A 22,900-nucleotide genomic window follows, 5' to 3' on the forward strand; every position below is an offset into this window, starting at 1 on the left:
GCAAAGAGTAGCCAAGACTCACACCCAGTACACTACATGCTGTTGCTTGCAGAGAGTGGCGAGACTCCCACCCAAGACACTTCAAGATGTTGCTTGCAGAGTGGCGAGACTCCCACCCAGTACACTTCATGCTGTTCCTTGCAAAGGGTAGCCAAGACTCCCACCCACAATACTTCAAACTGTTGCTTGAAGAGGGTAGTCGAGACTCCCGTCCAGCACACTGCATACTGTTGCTTGCAGAGAGTAGCAGAGACTCCCACCCAGGACACTTCAAGCTGTTGCTTGCAGAGAGTGGCGAGACTCCCACCTAGGACACTTCAAGCTGTTGCTTACAGAGAGTAGCAGAGACTCCCACCCAGGACACTGCATACTGTTGCTTGCAGAGAGTAGCAGAGACTCCAACCCAGTACACTTCATGCTGTTGCTTGCAGAGAGTGGCAGAGACTCCCACCACCCAGTACACTTCATGCTGTTGCTTGCAGAGAGTGGCCGAGACTCCCACCCAGTACACTTCATGTTGTTGCTTGCAGAGAGTAGCAGAGACTCTCACCCAGGACACTGCATACTGCTGCTTGCAGAGAGTGGCTGAGACTCCCACCCAGTACACTTCATGCTGTTGCTTGCAGAGAGTAGCCAAGACTCACACCCAGTACAATGCATACTGTTGCTTGCAGAGAGTAGCAGAGACTCCCACCCAGGACACTGCATACTGTTGCTTGCAGAGAGTAGCAGAGACTCCCACCCAGGACACTTCAAGCTGTTGCTTTCAGAGTGTCCGAGACTCCCACTACCCAGGACACTTCATGCTGTTGTTTTCAGAGAGTGGCCGAGACTCCCACCCAGTACACTTCATGCTGTTGGTTGCAGAGAGTGACGAGGCTCCCACCCAGTACACTTCATGCTGTTGCTTGCAAAGAGTGGCCGAGACTCCCACCCAGTACACTTCATGCTGTTGCTTGCAGAGACTAGCCAAGACTCACACCCAGTACAATGCATACTGTTGCTTGCAGGGAGTAGCAGAGACTCCCACCCAGGACACTGCATACTGTTGCTTGCAGAGAGTAGGGGAGACTCCCACCCAGGACACTTCAAGCTGTTGCTTGCAGAGTGGCCGAGACTCCCACCACCCAGGACACTTCATGCTGTTGTTTGCAGAGAGTGGCCGAGACTCCCACCCAGTACACTTCATGCTGTTGCTAGCAGAGAGTGACGAGACTCCCACCCAGTACACTTCATGCTGTTGCTTGCAAAGAGTAGCCAAGACTCCCCAGTACACTTCATGTTGTTGCTTGCAGAGAGTAGCAGAGACTCCCACCTAGGACACTTCAAGCTGTTGCTTACAGAGAGTAGCAGAGACTCCCACCCAGGACACTGCATACTGTTGCTTACAGAGAGTAGCAGAGACTTCCACCCAGTACACTTCATGCTGTTGCTTGCAGAGAGTGGCAAAGACACCCACCACCCAGGACACTTCATGCTGTTTCTTGCAGAGAGTGTCAGAGACTCCCACCCAGGACACTGCATACTCTTGCTTGCAGAGAGTAGCCAAGACTCCCACCCAGTATACTTCATACTGTTGCTTGCAGAGAGTAGCCAAGACTCCTACCCAGTACACTTCATGCTGTTGCTTGCAAAGAGTAGCCAAGACTCCCACCCAGTACACTTCATGCTGTTGCTTGCAAAGAGTAGCCAAGACTCCCACCCAGTACACTGCATACTGTTGCTTGCAGAGAGTAGCAGAGACTCCCACCCAGTACACATCATGCTGTTGCTTGCAGAGAGTGGCCACGACTCCCACCCAGTACACTGCATACTGTTGCTTGCAGAAAGTGGCCGAGACTCCCACCACCCAGGACACTTCATGCTGTTGCTTGCAGAGAGTGGCCGAGACTCCCACCCAGTACACTTCATGCTGTTGCTAGCAGAGAGTAGCCAAGACCCCCACCCAGTACACTTCATGCTGTTGCTTGCAGAGAGTGGCCAAGACTCCCACCCAGTACACTTCATTCTGTTGCTTCCAAAGAGTAGCCAAGACTCACACCCAGTACACTACATGCTGTTGCTTGCAGAGAGTGGCGAGACTCCCACCCAGGACACTTCAAGATGTTGCTTGCAGAGAGTGGCGAGACTCCCACCCAGTACACTTCATGCTGTTGCTTGCAGAGGGTAGTCAAGACTGCCACCCACAATACTTCAAACTGTTGCTTGAAGAGGGTAGCCGATTCTCCCGTCCAGCACACTGCATACTGTTGCTTGCAGAGAGTAGCAGAGACTCCCACCCAGGACACTTCAAGCTGTTGCTTGCAGAGAGTGGCGAGACTCCCACCTAGGACACTTCAAGCTGTTGCTTACAGAGAGTAGCAGAGACTCCCACCCAGGACACTGCATACTGTTGCTTGCAGAGAGTAGCAGAGACTCCAACCCAGGACACTTCAAGCTGTTGCTTTCAGAGTGTCCGAGACTCCCACTACCCAGGACACTTCATGCTGTTGTTTTCAGAGAGTGGCCGAGACTCCCACCCAGTACACTTCATGCTGTTGGTTGCAGAGAGTGACGAGGCTCCCACCCAGTACACTTCATGCTGTTGCTTGCAAAGAGTGGCCGAGACTCCCACCCAGTACACTTCATGCTGTTGCTTGCAGAGACTAGCCAAGACTCACACCCAGTACAATGCATACTGTTGCTTGCAGGGAGTAGCAGAGACTCCCACCCAGGACACTGCATACTGTTGCTTGCAGAGAGTAGGAGAGACTCCCACCCAGGACACTTCAAGCTGTTGCTTGCAGAGTGGCCGAGACTCCCACCACCCAGGACACTTCATGCTGTTGTTTGCAGAGAGTGGCCGAGACTCCCACCCAGTACACTTCAAGCTGTTGCTTACAGAGAGTAGCAGAGACTCCCACCCAGGACACTGCATACTGTTGCTTACAGAGAGTAGCAGAGACTCCCACCCAGGACACTGCATACTGTTGCTTGCAGAGAGTGGCAGAGACTCCCACCACCCAGGACACTTCATGCTGTTTCTTGCAGAGAGTGGCAGAGACTCCCACCCAGGACACTGCATACTCTTGCTTGCAGAGAGTAGCCAAGACTCCCACCCAGTATACTCCATACTGTTGCTTGCAGAGAGTAGCCAAGACTCCCACCCAGTACACTTCATGCTGTTGCTTGCAAAGAGTATCCAAGACTCCCACCCAGTACACATCATGCTGTTGCTTGCAGAGAGTGGCCACGACTCCCACCCAGTACACTGCATACTGTTGCTTGCAGAAAGTGGCCGAGACTCCCACCACCCAGGACACTTCTTGCTGTTGCTTGCAGAGAGTGGCCGAGACTCCCAACCAGTACACTTCATGCTGTTGCTAGCAGAGAGTAGCCAAGACTCCCACCCAGTACACTTCATGCTGTTGCTTGCAGAGAGTGGCCGAGACTCCCACCCAGTACACTTCATTCTGTTGCTTGCAAAGAGTAGCCAAGACTCACACCCAGTACACTACATGCTGTTGCTTGCAGAGAGTGGCAAGACTCCCACCCAGGACACTTCAAGATGTTGCTTGAAGAGTGGCGAGACTCCCACCCAGTACACTTCATGCTGTTGCTTGAAGAGGGTAGTCGAGACTCCCGTCCAGCACACTGCATACTGTTGCTTGCAGAGAGTAGCAGAGACTCCCACCCAGGACACTTCAAGCTGTTGCTTGCAGAGAGTGGCGAGACTCCCACCTAGGACACTTCAAGCTGTTGCTTACAGAGAGTAGCAGAGACTCCCACCCAGGACACTGCATACTGTTGCTTGCAAAGAGTAGCCAAGACTCACACCCAGTACACTACATGCTGTTGCTTGCAGAGAGTGGCAAGACTCCCACCCAGGACACTTCAAGATGTTGCTTGAAGAGTGGCGAGACTCCCACCCAGTACACATCATGCTATTGCTTGCAGAGAGTGGCCACGACTCCCACCCAGTACACATCATGCTGTTGCTTGCAGAGAGTGGCCGAGACTCCCACCCAGTACACTTCACGCTGTTGCTTGCAGAGAGTAGCCAAGACTCCCACCCAGTACACTTCATGCTGTTGCTTGCAGAGAGTGACCAAGACTTCCACCCAGTACACTTCATTCTGTTGCTTGCATAGAGTAGCCAAGACTCCCACCCAGTACACTACATGTTGCTGCTTGCAGAGAGTAGCCAAGACTCCCACCCAGTACACTTCATGCTGTTGCTTGCAGAGAGTGGCCGAGACTCCAACCCAGTACACTTCATTCTGTTGCTTGCAAAGAGTAGCCAAGACTCCCACACAATACACTTCATGCTGTTGCTTGCAGAGAGTGGCGAGACTCCCACCTAGGACACTTCAAGCTGTTGCTTGCAGAGAGTGGCCGAGACTCCCACCCAGTACACTTCAAGCTGTTGCTTGCAAAGAGTAGCCGAGACTCCCACCCAGAACACTTCAAGCTGTTGCTTGCAGAGAGTGGCCGAGACTCCCACCCAGTACACTTCATGCTGTTGCTTGCAGAGAGTAGCAGAGACTCTCACCCAGGACAATGCATACTGTTGCTTGCAGAGAGTGTCCGAGACTCCCACCCAGTACACTTCATGCTGTTGCTTGCAGAGAGTGGCCCAGACTCCCACCCAGTACACTTCATGTTGTTGCTTGCAGAGAGTAGCAGAGACTCTCACCCAGGACACTGCATACTGCTGCTTGCAGAGAGTGGCTGAGACTCCCACCCAGTACACGTCATGCTGTTGCTTGCAGAGAGTAGCCAAGACTCACACCCAGTACAATGCATACTGTTGCTTGCAGAGAGTAGCACAGACTCCCACCCAGGACACTGCATACTGTTGCTTGCAGAGAGTAGCAGAGACTCCCACCCAGGACACTTCAAGCTGTTGCTTTGAGAGTGTCCGAGACTCCCACTACCCAGGACACTTCATGCTGTTGTTTGCAGAGAGTGGCCGAGACTCCCACCCAGTACACTTCATTCTGTTGCTTGCAAAGAGTAGCCAAGACTCCCCAGTACACTTCATGTTGTTGCTTGCAGAGAGTAGCAGAGACTCCCACCTAGGACACTTCAAGCTGTTGCTTACAGAGAGTAGCAGAGACTCCCACCCAGGACACTGCATACTGTTGCTTGCAGAGAGTAGCAGAGACTTCCACCCAGTACACTTCATGCTGTTGCTTGCAGAGAGTGGCAAAGACACCCACCACCCAGGACACTTCATGCTGTTTCTTGCAGAGAGTGTCAGAGACTCCCACCCAGGACACTGCATACTCTTGCTTGCAGAGAGTAGCCAAGACTCCCACCCAGTATACTTCATACTGTTGCTTGCAGAGAGTAGCCAAGACTCCTACCCAGTACACTTCATGCTGTTGCTTGCAAAGAGTAGCCAAGACTCCCACCCAGTACACTTCATGCTGTTGCTTGCAAAGAGTAGCCAAGACTCCCACCCAGTACACTGCATACTGTTGCTTGCAGAGAGTAGCAGAGACTCCCACCCAGTACACATCATGCTGTTGCTTGCAGAGAGTGGCCACGACTCCCACCCAGTACACTGCATACTGTTGCTTGCAGAAAGTGGCCGAGACTCCCACCACCCAGGACACTTCATGCTGTTGCTTGCAGAGAGTGGCCGAGACTCCCACCCAGTACACTTCATGCTGTTGCTAGCAGAGAGTAGCCAAGACCCCCACCCAGTACACTTCATGCTGTTGCTTGCAGAGAGTGGCCAAGACTCCCACCCAGTACACTTCATTCTGTTGCTTCCAAAGAGTAGCCAAGACTCACACCCAGTACACTACATGCTGTTGCTTGCAGAGAGTGGCGAGACTCCCACCCAGGACACTTCAAGCTGTTGCTTGCAGAGAGTGGCGAGACTCCCACCTAGGACACTTCAAGCTGTTGCTTACAGAGAGTAGCAAAGACTCCCACCCAGGACACTGCATACTGTTGCTTGCAGAGAGTAGCAGAGACTCCCACCCAGGACACTTCAAGCTGTTGCTTGCAAAGAGTGGCGAGACTCCCACCTAGGACACTTCAAGCTGTTGCTTACAGAGAGTAGCAGAGACTCCCACCCAGGACACTGCATACTGTTGCTTACAGAGAGTAGCAGAGACTCCCACCGAGGACAATGCATACTGTTGCTTGCAGAGAGTAGCAGAGACTCCCACCCAGGACACTGCATACTGTTGCTTGCAGAGAGTGGCAGAGACTCCCACCACCCAGGACACTTCATGCTGTTTCTTGTAGAGAGTGGCAGAGACTCCCACCCAGGACACTGCATACTCTTGCTTGCAGAGAGTAGCCAAGACTCCCACCCAGTATACTCCATACTGTTGCTTGCAGAGAGTAGCCAAGACTCCCACCCAGTACACTTCATGCTGTTGCTTGCAAAGAGTATCCAAGACTCCCACCCAGTACACATCATGCTGTTGCTTGCAGAGAGTGGCCACGACTCCCACCCAGTACACTGCATACTGTTGCTTGCAGAAAGTGGCCGAGACTCCCACCACCCAGGACACTTCTTGCTGTTGCTTGCAGAGAGTGGCCGAGACTCCCAACCAGTACACTTCATGCTGTTGCTAGCAGAGAGTAGCCAAGACTCCCACCCAGTACACTTCATGCTGTTGCTTGCAGAGAGTGGCCGAGACTCCCACCCAGTACACTTCATTCTGTTGCTTGCAAAGAGTTGCCAAGACTCACACCCAGTACACTACATGCTGTTGCTTGCAGAGAGTGGCGAGACTCCCACCCAGGACACTTCAAGATGTTGCTTGCAGAGTGGCGAGACTCCCACCCAGTACACTTCATGCTGTTGCTTGCAGAGGGTAGCCAAGACTCCCACCCACAATACTTCAAACTGTTGCTTGAAGAGGGTAGTCGAGACTCCCGTCCAGCACACTGCATACTGTTGCTTGCAGAGAGTAGCAGAGACTTCCACCCAGGACACTTCAAGCTGTTGCTTGCAGAGAGTGGCGAGACTCCCACCTAGGACACTTCAAGCTGTTGCTTACAGAGAGTAGCAGAGACTCCCACCCAGGACACTGCATACTGTTGCTTGCAGAGAGTAGCAGAGACTCCCACCCAGTACACTTTATGCTGTTGCTTGCAGAGAGTGGCAGAGACTCCCACCACCCAGTACACTTCATGCTGTTGCTTGCAGAGAGTGGCCGAGACTCCCCCCCAGTACACTTCATGTTGTTGCTTGCAGAGAGTAGCAGAGAGACTCTCACCCAGGACACTGCATACTGCTGCTTGCAGAGAGTGGCTGAGACTCCCACCCAGTACACTTCATGCTGTTGCTTGCAGAGAGTAGCCAAGACTCACACCCAGTACAATGCATACTGTTGCTTGCAGAGACTCCCACCCAGGACACTGCATACTGTTGCTTGCAGAGAGTAGCAGAGACTCCCACCCAGGACACTTCAAGCTGTTGCTTTCAGAGTGTCCGAGACTCCCACTACCCAGGACACTTCATGCTGTTGTTTTCAGAGAGTGGCCGAGACTCCCACCCAGTACACTTCATGCTGTTGGTTGCAGAGAGTGACGAGGCTCCCACCCAGTACACTTCATGCTGTTGCTTGCAAAGAGTGGCCGAGACTCCCACCCAGTACACTTCATGCTGTTGCTTGCAGAGACTAGCCAAGACTCACACCCAGTACAATGCATACTGTTGCTTGCAGGGAGTAGCAGAGACTCCCACCCAGGACACTGCATACTGTTGCTTGCAGAGAGTAGGAGAGACTCCCACCCAGGACACTTCAAGCTGTTGCTTGCAGAGAGAGGCCGAGACTCCCACCCAGTACACTTCATGCTGTTGCTAGCAGAGAGTGACGAGACTCCCACCCAGTACACTTCATGCTGTTGCTTGCAAAGAGTAGCCAAGACTCCCCAGTACACTTCATGTTGTTGCTTGCAGAGAGTAGCAGAGACTCCCACATAGGACACTTCAAGCTGTTGCTTACAGAGAGTAGCAGAGACTCCCACCCAGGACACTGCATACTGTTGCTTGCAGAGAGTAGCAGAGACGTCCACCCAGTACACTTCATGCTGTTGCTTGCAGAGAGTGGCATAGACACCCACCACCCAGGACACTTCATGCTGTTTCTTGCAGAGAGTGTCAGAGACTCCCACCCAGGACACTGCATACTCTTGCTTGCAGAGAGTAGCCAAGACTCCCACCCAGTATACTTCATACTGTTGCTTGCAGAGAGTAGCCAAGACTCCTACCCAGTACACTTCATGCTGTTGCTTGCAAAGAGTAGCCAAGTCTCCCACCCAGTACACTTCATGCTGTTGCTTGCAAAGAGTAGCCAAGACTCCCACCCAGAACACTGCATACTGTTGCTTGCAAAGAGTAGCCAAGACTCCCACCCAGTACACTGCATACTGTTGCTTGCAGAGAGTAGCAGAGACTCCCACCCAGTACACATCATGCTGTTGCTTGCAGAGAGTGGCCACGACTCCCACCCAGTACACTGCATACTGTTGCTTGCAGAAAGTGGCCGAGACTCCCACCACCCAGGACACTTCATGCTGTTGCTTGCAGAGAGTGGCCGAGACTCCCACCCAGTACACTTCATGCTGTTGCTAGCAGAGAGTAGCCAAGACCCCCACCCAGTACACTTCATGCTGTTGCTTGCAGAGAGTGGCCAAGACTCCCACCCAGTACACTTCATTCTGTTGCTTCCAAAGAGTAGCCAAGACTCACACCCAGTACACTACATGCTGTTGCTTGCAGAGAGTGGCGAGACTCCCACCCAGGACACTTCAAGATGTTGCTTGCAGAGAGTGGCGAGACTCCCACCCAGTACACTTCATGCTGTTGCTTGCAGAGGGTAGCCAAGACTGCCACCCACAATACTTCAAACTGTTGCTTGAAGAGGGTAGCCGATTCTCCCGTCCAGCACACTGCATACTGTTGCTTGCAGAGAGTAGCAGAGACTCCCACCCAGGACACTTCAAGCTGTTGCTTGCAGAGAGTGGCGAGACTCCCACCTAGGACACTTCAAGCTGTTGCTTACAGAGAGTAGCAGAGACTCCCACCCAGGACACTTCAAGCTGTTGCTTGCAAAGAGTGGCGAGACTCCCACCTAGGACACTTCAAGCTGTTGCTTACAGAGAGTAGCAGAGACTCCCACCCAGGACACTGCATACTGTTGCTTACAGAGAGTAGCAGAGACTCCCACCCAGGACACTGCATACTGTTGCTTGCAGAGAGTGGCAGAGACTCCCACCACCCAGGACACTTCATGCTGTTTCTTGCAGAGAGTGGCAGAGACTCCCACCCAGGACACTGCATACTCTTGCTTGCAGAGAGTAGCCAAGACTCCCACCCAGTATACTCCATACTGTTGCTTGCAGAGAGTAGCCAAGACTCCCACCCAGTACACTTCATGCTGTTGCTTGCAAAGAGTATCCAAGACTCCCACCCAGTACACATCATGCTGTTGCTTGCAGAGAGTGGCCACGACTCCCACCCAGTACACTGCATACTGTTGCTTGCAGAAAGTGGCCGAGACTCCCACCACCCAGGACACTTCTTGCTGTTGCTTGCAGAGAGTGGCCGAGACTCCCAACCAGTACACTTCATGCTGTTGCTAGCAGAGAGTAGCCAAGACTCCCACCCAGTACACTTCATGCTGTTGCTTGCAGAGAGTGGCCGAGACTCCCACCCAGTACACTTCATTCTGTTGCTTGCAAAGAGTAGCCAAGACTCACATCCAGTACACTACATGCTGTTGCTTGCAGAGAGTGGCGAGACTCCCACCCAAGACACTTCAAGATGTTGCTTGCAGAGTGGCGAGACTCCCACCCAGTACACTTCATGCTGTTCCTTGCAAAGGGTAGCCAAGACTCCCACCCACAATACTTCAAACTGTTGCTTGAAGAGGGTAGTCGAGACTCCCGTCCAGCACACTGCATACTGTTGCTTGCAGAGAGTAGCAGAGACTCCCACCCAGGACACTTCAAGCTGTTGCTTGCAGAGAGTGGCGAGACTCCCACCTAGGACACTTCAAGCTGTTGCTTACAGAGAGTAGCAGAGACTCCCACCCAGGACACTGCATACTGTTGCTTGCAGAGAGTAGCAGAGACTCCAACCCAGTACACTTCATGCTGTTGCTTGCAGAGAGTGGCAGAGACTCCCACCACCCAGTACACTTCATGCTGTTGCTTGCAGAGAGTGGCCGAGACTCCCACCCAGTACACTTCATGTTGTTGCTTGCAGAGAGTAGCAGAGACTCTCACCCAGGACACTGCATACTGCTGCTTGCAGAGAGTGGCTGAGACTCCCACCCAGTACACTTCATGCTGTTGCTTGCAGAGAGTAGCCAAGACTCACACCCAGTACAATGCATACTGTTGCTTGCAGAGAGTAGCAGAGACTCCCACCCAGGACACTGCATACTGTTGCTTGCAGAGAGTAGCAGAGACTCCCACCCAGGACACTTCAAGCTGTTGCTTTCAGAGTGTCCGAGACTCCCACTACCCAGGACACTTCATGCTGTTGTTTTCAGAGAGTGGCCGAGACTCCCACCCAGTACACTTCATGCTGTTGGTTGCAGAGAGTGACGAGGCTCCCACCCAGTACACTTCATGCTGTTGCTTGCAAAGAGTGGCCGAGACTCCCACCCAGTACACTTCATGCTGTTGCTTGCAGAGACTAGCCAAGACTCACACCCAGTACAATGCATACTGTTGCTTGCAGGGAGTAGCAGAGACTCCCACCCAGGACACTGCATACTGTTGCTTGCAGAGAGTAGGGGAGACTCCCACCCAGGACACTTCAAGCTGTTGCTTGCAGAGTGGCCGAGACTCCCACCACCCAGGACACTTCATGCTGTTGTTTGCAGAGAGTGGCCGAGACTCCCACCCAGTACACTTCATGCTGTTGCTAGCAGAGAGTGACGAGACTCCCACCCAGTACACTTCATGCTGTTGCTTGCAAAGAGTAGCCAAGACTCCCCAGTACACTTCATGTTGTTGCTTGCAGAGAGTAGCAGAGACTCCCACCTAGGACACTTCAAGCTGTTGCTTACAGAGAGTAGCAGAGACTCCCACCCAGGACACTGCATACTGTTGCTTGCAGAGAGTAGCAGAGACTTCCACCCAGTACACTTCATGCTGTTGCTTGCAGAGAGTGGCAAAGACACCCACCACCCAGGACACTTCATGCTGTTTCTTGCAGAGAGTGTCAGAGACTCCCACCCAGGACACTGCATACTCTTGCTTGCAGAGAGTAGCCAAGACTCCCACCCAGTATACTTCATACTGTTGCTTGCAGAGAGTAGCCAAGACTCCTACCCAGTACACTTCATGCTGTTGCTTGCAAAGAGTAGCCAAGACTCCCACCCAGTACACTTCATGCTGTTGCTTGCAAAGAGTAGCCAAGACTCCCACCCAGTACACTGCATACTGTTGCTTGCAGAGAGTAGCAGAGACTCCCACCCAGTACACATCATGCTGTTGCTTGCAGAGAGTGGCCACGACTCCCACCCAGTACACTGCATACTGTTGCTTGCAGAAAGTGGCCGAGACTCCCACCACCCAGGACACTTCATGCTGTTGCTTGCAGAGAGTGGCCGAGACTCCCACCCAGTACACTTCATGCTGTTGCTAGCAGAGAGTAGCCAAGACCCCCACCCAGTACACTTCATGCTGTTGCTTGCAGAGAGTGGCCAAGACTCCCACCCAGTACACTTCATTCTGTTGCTTCCAAAGAGTAGCCAAGACTCACACCCAGTACACTACATGCTGTTGCTTGCAGAGAGTGGCGAGACTCCCACCCAGGACACTTCAAGATGTTGCTTGCAGAGAGTGGCGAGACTCCCACCCAGTACACTTCATGCTGTTGCTTGCAGAGGGTAGTCAAGACTGCCACCCACAATACTTCAAACTGTTGCTTGAAGAGGGTAGCCGATTCTCCCGTCCAGCACACTGCATACTGTTGCTTGCAGAGAGTAGCAGAGACTCCCACCCAGGACACTTCAAGCTGTTGCTTGCAGAGAGTGGCGAGACTCCCACCTAGGACACTTCAAGCTGTTGCTTACAGAGAGTAGCAGAGACTCCCACCCAGGACACTGCATACTGTTGCTTGCAGAGAGTAGCAGAGACTCCAACCCAGGACACTTCAAGCTGTTGCTTTCAGAGTGTCCGAGACTCCCACTACCCAGGACACTTCATGCTGTTGTTTTCAGAGAGTGGCCGAGACTCCCACCCAGTACACTTCATGCTGTTGGTTGCAGAGAGTGACGAGGCTCCCACCCAGTACACTTCATGCTGTTGCTTGCAAAGAGTGGCCGAGACTCCCACCCAGTACACTTCATGCTGTTGCTTGCAGAGACTAGCCAAGACTCACACCCAGTACAATGCATACTGTTGCTTGCAGGGAGTAGCAGAGACTCCCACCCAGGACACTGCATACTGTTGCTTGCAGAGAGTAGGAGAGACTCCCACCCAGGACACTTCAAGCTGTTGCTTGCAGAGTGGCCGAGACTCCCACCACCCAGGACACTTCATGCTGTTGTTTGCAGAGAGTGGCCGAGACTCCCACCCAGTACACTTCAAGCTGTTGCTTACAGAGAGTAGCAGAGACTCCCACCCAGGACACTGCATACTGTTGCTTACAGAGAGTAGCAGAGACTCCCACCCAGGACACTGCATACTGTTGCTTGCAGAGAGTGGCAGAGACTCCCACCACCCAGGACACTTCATGCTGTTTCTTGCAGAGAGTGGCAGAGACTCCCACCCAGGACACTGCATACTCTTGCTTGCAGAGAGTAGCCAAGACTCCCACCCAGTATACTCCATACTGTTGCTTGCAGAGAGTAGCCAAGACTCCCACCCAGTACACTTCATGCTGTTGCTTGCAAAGAGTATCCAAGACTCCCACCCAGTACACATCATGCTGTTGCTTGCAGAGAGTGGCCACGACTCCCACCCAGTACACTGCATACTGTTGCTTGCAGAAAGTGGCCGAGACTCCCACCACCCAGGACACTTCTTGCTGTTGCTTGCAGAGAGTGGCCGAGACTCCCAACCAGTACACTTCATGCTGTTGCTAGCAGAGAGTAGCCAAGACTCCCACCCAGTACACTTCATGCTGTTGCTTGCAGAGAGTGGCCGAGACTCCCACCCAGTACACTTCATTCTGTTGCTTGCAAAGAGTAGCCAAGACTCACACCCAGTACACTACATGCTGTTGCTTGCAGAGAGTGGCAAGACTCCCACCCAGGACACTTCAAGATGTTGCTTGAAGAGTGGCGAGACTCCCACCCAGTACACTTCATGCTGTTGCTTGAAGAGGGTAGTCGAGACTCCCGTCCAGCACACTGCATACTGTTGCTTGCAGAGAGTAGCAGAGACTCCCACCCAGGACACTTCAAGCTGTTGCTTGCAGAGAGTGGCGAGACTCCCACCTAGGACACTTCAAGCTGTTGCTTACAGAGAGTAGCAGAGACTCCCACCCAGGACACTGCATACTGTTGCTTGCAGAGAGTAGCAGAGACTCCCACCCAGTACACTTCATGCTGTTGCTTGCAGAGAGTGGCAGAGACTCCCACCACCCAGGACACTTCATGCTGTTTCTTGCAGAGAGTGGCAGAGACTCCCACCCAGGACACTGCATAATCTTGCTTGCAGGGAGTAGCCAAGACTCCCACCCAGTATACTTCATACTGTTGCTTGCAGAGAGTAGCCAAGACTCCCACCCAGTACACTTCATGCTGTTGCTTGCAGAGAGTGGCCACGACTCCCACCCAGTACACATCATGCTATTGCTTGCAGAGAGTGGCCACGACTCCCACCCAGTACACATCATGCTGTTGCTTGCAGAGAGTGGCCGAGACTCCCACCCAGTACACTTCACGCTGTTGCTTGCAGAGAGTAGCCAAGACTCCCACCCAGTACACTTCATGCTGTTGCTTGCAGAGAGTGACCAAGACTTCCACCCAGTACACTTCATTCTGTTGCTTGCATAGAGTAGCCAAGACTCCCACCCAGTACACTACATGTTGCTGCTTGCAGAGAGTAGCCAAGACTCCCACCCAGTACACTTCATGCTGTTGCTTGCAGAGAGTGGCCGAGACTCCAACCCAGTACACTTCATTCTGTTGCTTGCAAAGAGTAGCCAAGACTCCCACACAATACACTTCATGCTGTTGCTTGCAGAGAGTAGCCAAGACTCCCACCCAGTACACTTCATGCTGTTGCTTCCAGAGAGTGTCCGAGACTCCCACCCAGTACACTTCATTCTGTTGCTGGCAAAGAGTAGCCAAGACTCCCACCGACAACACTACATGCTGTTGCTTGCAGAGAGTGGCGAGACTCCCACCCAGGACACTTCAAGCTGTTGCTTACAGAGAGTGGCAAGACTCCCACCCAGTACACTTCATGCTGTTGCTTGCAGAGAGTAGCAGAGACTCCCACCCAGTACACTTCATGCTGTTGCTTGCAGAGAGTGACCGAGACTTCCACCCAGTACACTTCATTCTGTTGCTTGCATAGAGTAGCCAAGACTCCCACCCAGTACACTACATGCTGCTGCTTGCAGAGAGTAGCCAAGACTCCCACCCAGTACACTTCATGCTGTTGCTTGCAGAGAGTGGCCGAGACTCCAACCCAGTACACTTCATTCTGTTGCTTGCAAAGAGTAGCCAAGACTCCCACACAATACACTTCATGCTGTTGCTTGCAGAGAGTGGCGAGACTCCCACCTAGGACACTTCAAGCTGTTGCTTGCAGAGAGTGGCCGAGACTCCCACCCAGTACACTTCAAGCTGTTGCTTGCAAAGAGTAGCCGAGACTCCCACCCAGAACACTTCAAGCTGTTGCTTGCAGAGAGTGGCCGAGACTCCCACCCAGTACACTTCATGCTGTTGCTTGCAGAGAGTAGCAGAGACTCTCACCCAGGACAATGCATACTGTTGCTTGCAGAGAGTGTCCGAGACTCCCACCCAGTACACTTCATGCTGTTGCTTGCAGAGAGTGGCCCAGACTCCCACCCAGTACACTTCATGTTGTTGCTTGCAGAGAGTAGCAGAGACTCTCACCCAGGACACTGCATACTGCTGCTTGCAGAGAGTGGCTGAGACTCCCACCCAGTACACGTCATGCTGTTGCTTGCAGAGAGTAGCCAAGACTCACACCCAGTACAATGCATACTGTTGCTTGCAGAGAGTAGCACAGACTCCCACCCAGGACACTGCATACTGTTGCTTGCAGAGAGTAGCAGAGACTCCCACCCAGGACACTTCAAGCTGTTGCTTTGAGAGTGTCCGAGACTCCACTACCCAGGACACTTCATGCTGTTGTTTGCAGAGAGTGGCCGAGACTCCCACCCAGTACACTTCATGCTGTTGCTTGCAAAGAGTAGCCAAGACTCCCCAGTACACTTCATGTTGTTGCTTGCAGAGAGTAGCAGAGACTCCCACCTAGGACACTTCAAGCTGTTGCTTACAGAGAGTAGCAGAGACTCCCACCCAGGACACTGCATACTGTTGCTTGCAGAGAGTAGCAGAGACTTCCACCCAGTACACTTCATGCTGTTGCTTGCAGAGAGTGGCAAAGACACCCACCACCCAGGACACTTCATGCTGTTTCTTGCAGAGAGTGTCAGAGACTCCCACCCAGGACACTGCATACTCTTGCTTGCAGAGAGTAGCCAAGACTCCCACCCAGTATACTTCATACTGTTGCTTGCAGAGAGTAGCCAAGACTCCTACCCAGTACACTTCATGCTGTTGCTTGCAAAGAGTAGCCAAGACTCCCACCCAGTACACTTCATGCTGTTGCTTGCAAAGAGTAGCCAAGACTCCCACCCAGTACACTGCATACTGTTGCTTGCAGAGAGTAGCAGAGACTCCCACCCAGTACACATCATGCTGTTGCTTGCAGAGAGTGGCCACGACTCCCACCCAGTACACTGCATACTGTTGCTTGCAGAAAGTGGCCGAGACTCCCACCACCCAGGACACTTCATGCTGTTGCTTGCAGAGAGTGGCCGAGACTCCCACCCAGTACACTTCATGCTGTTGCTAGCAGAGAGTAGCCAAGACCCCCACCCAGTACACTTCATGCTGTTGCTTGCAGAGAGTGGCCAAGACTCCCACCCAGTACACTTCATTCTGTTGCTTCCAAAGAGTAGCCAAGACTCACACCCAGTACACTACATGCTGTTGCTTGCAGAGAGTGGCGAGACTCCCACCCAGGACACTTCAAGATGTTGCTTGCAGAGAGTGGCGAGACTCCCACCCAGTACACTTCATGCTGTTGCTTGCAGAGGGTAGCCAAGACTGCCACCCACAATACTTCAAACTGTTGCTTGAAGAGGGTAGCCGATTCTCCCGTCCAGCACACTGCATACTGTTGCTTGCAGAGAGTAGCAGAGACTCCCACCCAGGACACTTCAAGCTGTTGCTTGCAGAGAGTGGCGAGACTTCCACCTAGGACACTTCAAGCTGTTGCTTACAGAGAGTAGCAGAGACTCCCACCCAGGACACTGCATACTGTTGCTTGCAGAGAGTAGCAGAGACTCCAACCCAGGACACTTCAAGCTGTTGCTTTCAGAGTGTCCGAGACTCCCACTACCCAGGACACTTCATGCTGTTGTTTTCAGAGAGTGGCCGAGACTCCCACCCAGTACACTTCATGCTGTTGGTTGCAGAGAGTGACGAGGCTCCCACCCAGTACACTTCATGCTGTTGCTTGCAAAGAGTGGCCGAGACTCCCACCCAGTACACTTCATGCTGTTGCTTGCAGAGACTAGCCAAGACTCACACCCAGTACAATGCATACTGTTGCTTGCAGGGAGTAGCAGAGACTCCCACCCAGGACACTGCATACTGTTGCTTGCAGAGAGTAGGAGAGACTCCCACCCAGGACACTTCAAGCTGTTGCTTGCAGAGTGGCCGAGACTCCCACCACCCAGGACACTTCATGCTGTTGTTTGCAGAGAGTGGCCGAGACTCCCACCCAGTACACTTCAAGCTGTTGCTTACAGAGAGTAGCAGAGACTCCCACCCAGGACACTGCATACTGTTGCTTACAGAGAGTAGCAGAGACTCCCACCCAGGACACTGCATACTGTTGCTTGCAGAGAGTGGCAGAGACTCCCACCACCCAGGACACTTCATGCTGTTTCTTGCAGAGAGTGGCAGAGACTCCCACCCAGGACACTGCATACTCTTGCTTGCAGAGAGTAGCCAAGACTCCCACCCAGTATACTCCATACTGTTGCTTGCAGAGAGTAGCCAAGACTCCCACCCAGTACACTTCATGCTGTTGCTTGCAAAGAGTATCCAAGACTCCCACCCAGTACACATCATGCTGTTGCTTGCAGAGAGTGGCCACGACTCCCACCCAGTACACTGCATACTGTTGCTTGCAGAAAGTGGCCGAGACTCCCACCACCCAGGACACTTCTTGCTGTTGCTTGCAGAGAGTGGCCGAGACTCCCAACCAGTACACGTCATGCTGTTGCTAGCAGAGAGTAGCCAAGACTCCCACCCAGTACACTTCATGCTGTTGCTTGCAGAGAGTGGCCGAGACTCCCACCCAGTACACTTCATTCTGTTGCTTGCAAAGAGTAGCCAAGACTCACACCCAGTACACTACATGCTGTTGCTTGCAGAGAGTGGCAAGACTCCCACCCAGGACACTTCAAGATGTTGCTTGAAGAGTGGCGAGACTCCCACCCAGTACACTTCATGCTGTTGCTTGAAGAGGGTAGTCGAGACTCCCGTCCAGCACACTGCATACTGTTGCTTGCAGAGAGTAGCAGAGACTCCCACCCAGGACACTTCAAGCTGTTGCTTGCAGAGAGTGGCGAGACTCCCACCTAGGACACTTCAAGCTGTTGCTTACAGAGAGTAGCAGAGACTCCCACCCAGGACACTGCATACTGTTGCTTGCAGAGAGTAGCAGAGACTCCCACCCAGTACACTTCATGCTGTTGCTTGCAGAGAGTGGCAGAGACTCCCACCACCCAGGACACTTCATGCTGTTTCTTGCAGAGAGTGGCAGAGACTCCCACCCAGGACACTGCATAATCTTGCTTGCAGGGAGTAGCCAAGACTCCCACCCAGTATACTTCATACTGTTGCTTGCAGAGAGTAGCCAAGACTCCCACCCAGTACACTTCATGCTGTTGCTTGCAGAGAGTGGCCACGACTCCCACCCAGTACACATCATGCTATTGCTTGCAGAGAGTGGCCACGACTCCCACCCAGTACACATCATGCTGTTGCTTGCAGAGAGTGGCCGAGACTCCCACCCAGTACACTTCACGCTGTTGCTTGCAGAGAGTAGCCAAGACTCCCACCCAGTACACTTCATGCTGTTGCTTGCAGAGAGTGACCAAGACTTCCACCCAGTACACTTCATTCTGTTGCTTGCATAGAGTAGCCAAGACTCCCACCCAGTACACTACATGTTGCTGCTTGCAGAGAGTAGCCAAGACTCCCACCCAGTACACTTCATGCTGTTGCTTGCAGAGAGTGGCCGAGACTCCAAACCAGTACACTTCATTCTGTTGCTTGCAAAGAGTAGCCAAGACTCCCACACAATACACTTCATACTGTTGCTTGCAGAGAGTAGCCAAGACTCCCACCCAGTACACTTCATGCTGTTGCTTCCAGAGAGTGTCCGAGACTCCCACCCAGTACACTTCATTCTGTTGCTGGCAAAGAGTAGCCAAGACTCCCACCGACAACACTACATGCTGTTGCTTGCAGAGAGTGGCGAGACTCCCACCCAGGACACTTCAAGCTGTTGCTTACAGAGAGTGGCAAGACTCCCACCCAGTACACTTCATGCTGTTGCTTGCAGAGAGTAGCAGAGACTCCCACCCAGTACACTTCATGCTGTTGCTTGCAGAGAGTGACCGAGACTTCCACCCAGTACACTTCATTCTGTTGCTTGCATAGAGTAGCCAAGACTCCCACCCAGTACACTACATGCTGCTGCTTGCAGAGAGTAGCCAAGACTCCCACCCAGTACACTTCATGCTGTTGCTTGCAGAGAGTGGCCGAGACTCCAACCCAGTACACTTCATTCTGTTGCTTGCAAAGAGTAGCCAAGACTCCCACACAATACACTTCATGCTGTTGCTTGCAGAGAGTGGCGAGACTCCCACCTAGGACACTTCAAGCTGTTGCTTGCAGAGAGTGGCCGAGACTCCCACCCAGTACACTTCAAGCTGTTGCTTGCAAAGAGTAGCCGAGACTCCCACCCAGAACACTTCAAGCTGTTGCTTGCAGAGAGTGGCCGAGACTCCCACCCAGTACACTTCATGCTGTTGCTTGCAGAGAGTAGCAGAGACTCTCACCCAGGACAATGCATACTGTTGCTTGCAGAGAGTGTCCGAGACTCCCACCCAGTACACTTCATGCTGTTGCTTGCAGAGAGTGGCCCAGACTCCCACCCAGTACACTTCATGTTGTTGCTTGCAGAGAGTAGCAGAGACTCTCACCCAGGACACTGCATACTGCTGCTTGCAGAGAGTGGCTGAGACTCCCACCCAGTACACGTCATGCTGTTGCTTGCAGAGAGTAGCCAAGACTCACACCCAGTACAATGCATACTGTTGCTTGCAGAGAGTAGCACAGACTCCCACCCAGGACACTGCATACTGTTGCTTGCAGAGAGTAGCAGAGACTCCCACCCAGGACACTTCAAGCTGTTGCTTTGAGAGTGTCCGAGACTCCCACTACCCAGGACACTTCATGCTGTTGTTTGCAGAGAGTGGCCGAGACTCCCACCCAGTACACTTCATGCTGTTGCTTGCAGAGAGTGACGAGACTCCCACCCAGTACACTTCATGCTGTTGCTTGCAAAGAGTGGCCGAGACTCCCACCCAGTACACTTCATGCTGTTGCTTGCAGAGAGTAGCCAAGACTCACACCCAGTACAATGCATACTGTTGCTTGCAGAGAGTAGCAGAGACTCCCACCCAGGACACTGCATACTGTTGCTTGCAGAGAGTAGCAGAGACTCTCACCCAGGACAATGCATACTGTTGCTTGCAGAGAGTGTCCGAGACTCCCACCCAGTACACTTCATGCTGTTGCTTGCAGAGAGTGGCCGAGACTCCCACCCAGTACACTTCATGTTGTTGCTTGCAGAGAGTAGCAGAGACTCTCACCCAGGACACTGCATACTGCTGCTTGCAGAGAGTGGCTGAGACTCCCACCCAGTACACGTCATGCTGTTGCTTGCAGAGAGTAGCCAAGACTCACACCCAGTACAATGCATACTGTTGCTTGCGGAGAGTAGCAGAGACTCCCACCCAGGACACTGCATACTGTTGCTTGCAGAGAGTAGCAGAGACTCCCACCCAGGACACTTCAAGCTGTTGCTTTCAGAGTGTCCGAGACTCCCACTACCCAGGACACTTCATGCTGTTGTTTTCAGAGAGTGGCCGAGACTCCCACCCAGTACACTTCATGCTGTTGGTTGCAGAGAGTGACGAGACTCCCACCCAGTACACTTCATGCTGTTGCTTGCAAAGAGTGGCCCAGACTCCCACCCAGTACACTTCATGCTGTTGCTTGCAGAGAGTAGCCAAGACTCACACCCAGTACAATGCATACTGTTGCTTGCAGAGAGTAGCAGAGACTCCCACCCAGGACACTGCATACTGTTGCTTGCAGAGAGTAGCAGAGATTCCCACCCAGGACACTTCAAGCTGTTGCTTGCAGAGTGGCCGAGACTCCCACCACCCAGGACACTTCATGCTGTTGTTTGCAGAGAGTGGCCGAGACTCCCACCCAGTACAATTCATGCTGTTGCTAGCAGAGAGTGACGAGACTCCCACCCAGTAAACTTCATGCTGTTGCTTGCAAAGAGTAGCCAAGATACCCCAGTACACTTCATGTTGTTGCTTGCAGAGAGTAGCAGAGACTCCCACCCAGGACACTTCAAGCTGTTGCTTGCAGGGAGTGGCCGAGACTCCCACCCAGTAAACTTCAAGCTGTTCCTTCCAAAGAGTAGCCGAGACTCCCACCCGGTACACTTCAAGCTGTTGTTTGCAGAGAGTGGCCGAGACTCCCACCGAGTACACTTCATGCTGTTACTTGCAGAGAGTGGCCGAGACTCCCACCCAGTACACTTCAAGCTGTTGCTTGCAGAGAGTGGCCGAGACTCCCACTCAGTAAACTTCATGCTGTTGCGTGCAGAGAGTAGCCAAGACTCACACCCAGTAGAATGCATACTGTTGCTTGCTGAGAGTATCAGAGACTCCCACCCAGGACACTGCATACTGTTGCTTGCAGAGAGTAGCAGAGACTCCCACCCAGGACACTTCAAGCTGTTGCTTTGAGAGTGTCCGAGACTCCCACTACCCAGGACACTTCATGCTGTTGCTTGCAGAGAGTGACGAGACTCCCACCCAGTACACTTCATGCTGTTGCTTGCAAAGAGTGGCCGAGACTCCCACCCAGTACACTTCATGCTGTTGCTTGCAGAGAGTAGCCAAGACTCACACCCAGTACAATGCATACTGTTGCTTGCAGAGAGTAGCAGAGACTCCCACCCAGGACACTGCATACTGTTGCTTGCAGAGAGTAGCAGAGACTCCCACCCAGAACACTTCATGCTGTTGCTTGCAGAGAGTGACGAGACTCCCACCCAGTACACTTCATGCTGTTGCTTGCAAAGAGTAGCCAAGACTCCCCAGTACACTTCATACTGTTGCTTGCAGAGAGTGGCGAGACTCCCACCCAGGACACTTCAAGCGGTTGCTTGCAGAGAGTGGTGAGACTTCCATCCAGTACACTTCATGTTGTTGCTTGCAGAGAGTAGCAGAGACTCCCACCCAGGACACTTCAAGCTGTTGCTTGCAGAGAGTGGCAAGACTCCCACCCAGGACACTTCAAGCTGTTGCTTGCAGAGAGTAGCCGAGACTCCCACCCAGTAAACTTCAAGCTGTTGTTTGCAGAGAGTGGCCGAGACTGCCACCGAGTACACTTCATGCTGTTACTTGCAGAGAGTGGCCGAGACTCCCACCAAGTACACTTCAAGCTGTTGCTTGCAGAGAGTGGCCGAGACTCCCACCCAGTACACTTCAAGCTGTTGCTTGCAGAAAGTAGCCGTGACTCCCACCCAGTACACGTCATGCTGTCGCTTGAAGAGTGTATCCAAGACTCACACCCAGTACAATGCATACTGTTGCTTGCAGAGAGTAGCAGAGACTCCCACCCAGGACACTGCATACTGTTGCTTGCAGAGAGTAGCAGAGACTCCCACCCAGGACAGGTCAAGCTGTTGCTTTCAGAGTGTCCGAGACTCCCACTACCCAGGACACTTCATGCTGTTGTTTTCAGAGAGTGGCCGAGACTCCCACCCAGTACACTTCATGCTGTTGGTTGCAGAGAGTGACGAGACTCCCACCCAGTACACTTCATGCTGTTGCTTGCAAAGAGTGGCCCAGACTCCCACCCAGTACACTTCATGCTGTTGCTTGCAGAGAGTAGCCAAGACTCACACCCAGTACAATGCATACTGTTGCTTGCAGAGAGTAGCAGAGACTCCCACCCAGGACACTGCATACTGTTGCTTGCAGAGAGTAGCAGAGATTCCCACCCAGGACACTTCAAGCTGTTGCTTGCAGAGTGGCCGAGACTCCCACCACCCAGGACACTTCATGCTGTTGTTTGCAGAGAGTGGCCGAGACTCCCACCCAGTACACTTCCTGCTGTTGCTAGCAGAGAGTGACGAGACTCCCACCCAGTACACTTCATGCTGTTGCTTGCAAAGAGTAGCCAAGACACCCCAGTACACTTCATGTTGTTGCTTGCAGAGAGTAGCAGAGACTCCCACCCAGGACACTTCAAGCTGTTGCTTGCAGGGAGTGGCCGAGACTCCCACCCAGTAAACTTCAAGCTGTTCCTTCCAAAGAGTAGCCGAGACT

Source organism: Lissotriton helveticus, chromosome 9, assembly GCF_964261635.1.
Source record: "Lissotriton helveticus chromosome 9, aLisHel1.1, whole genome shotgun sequence".
Classification (NCBI taxonomy): Eukaryota; Metazoa; Chordata; class Amphibia; order Caudata; family Salamandridae; genus Lissotriton; species Lissotriton helveticus.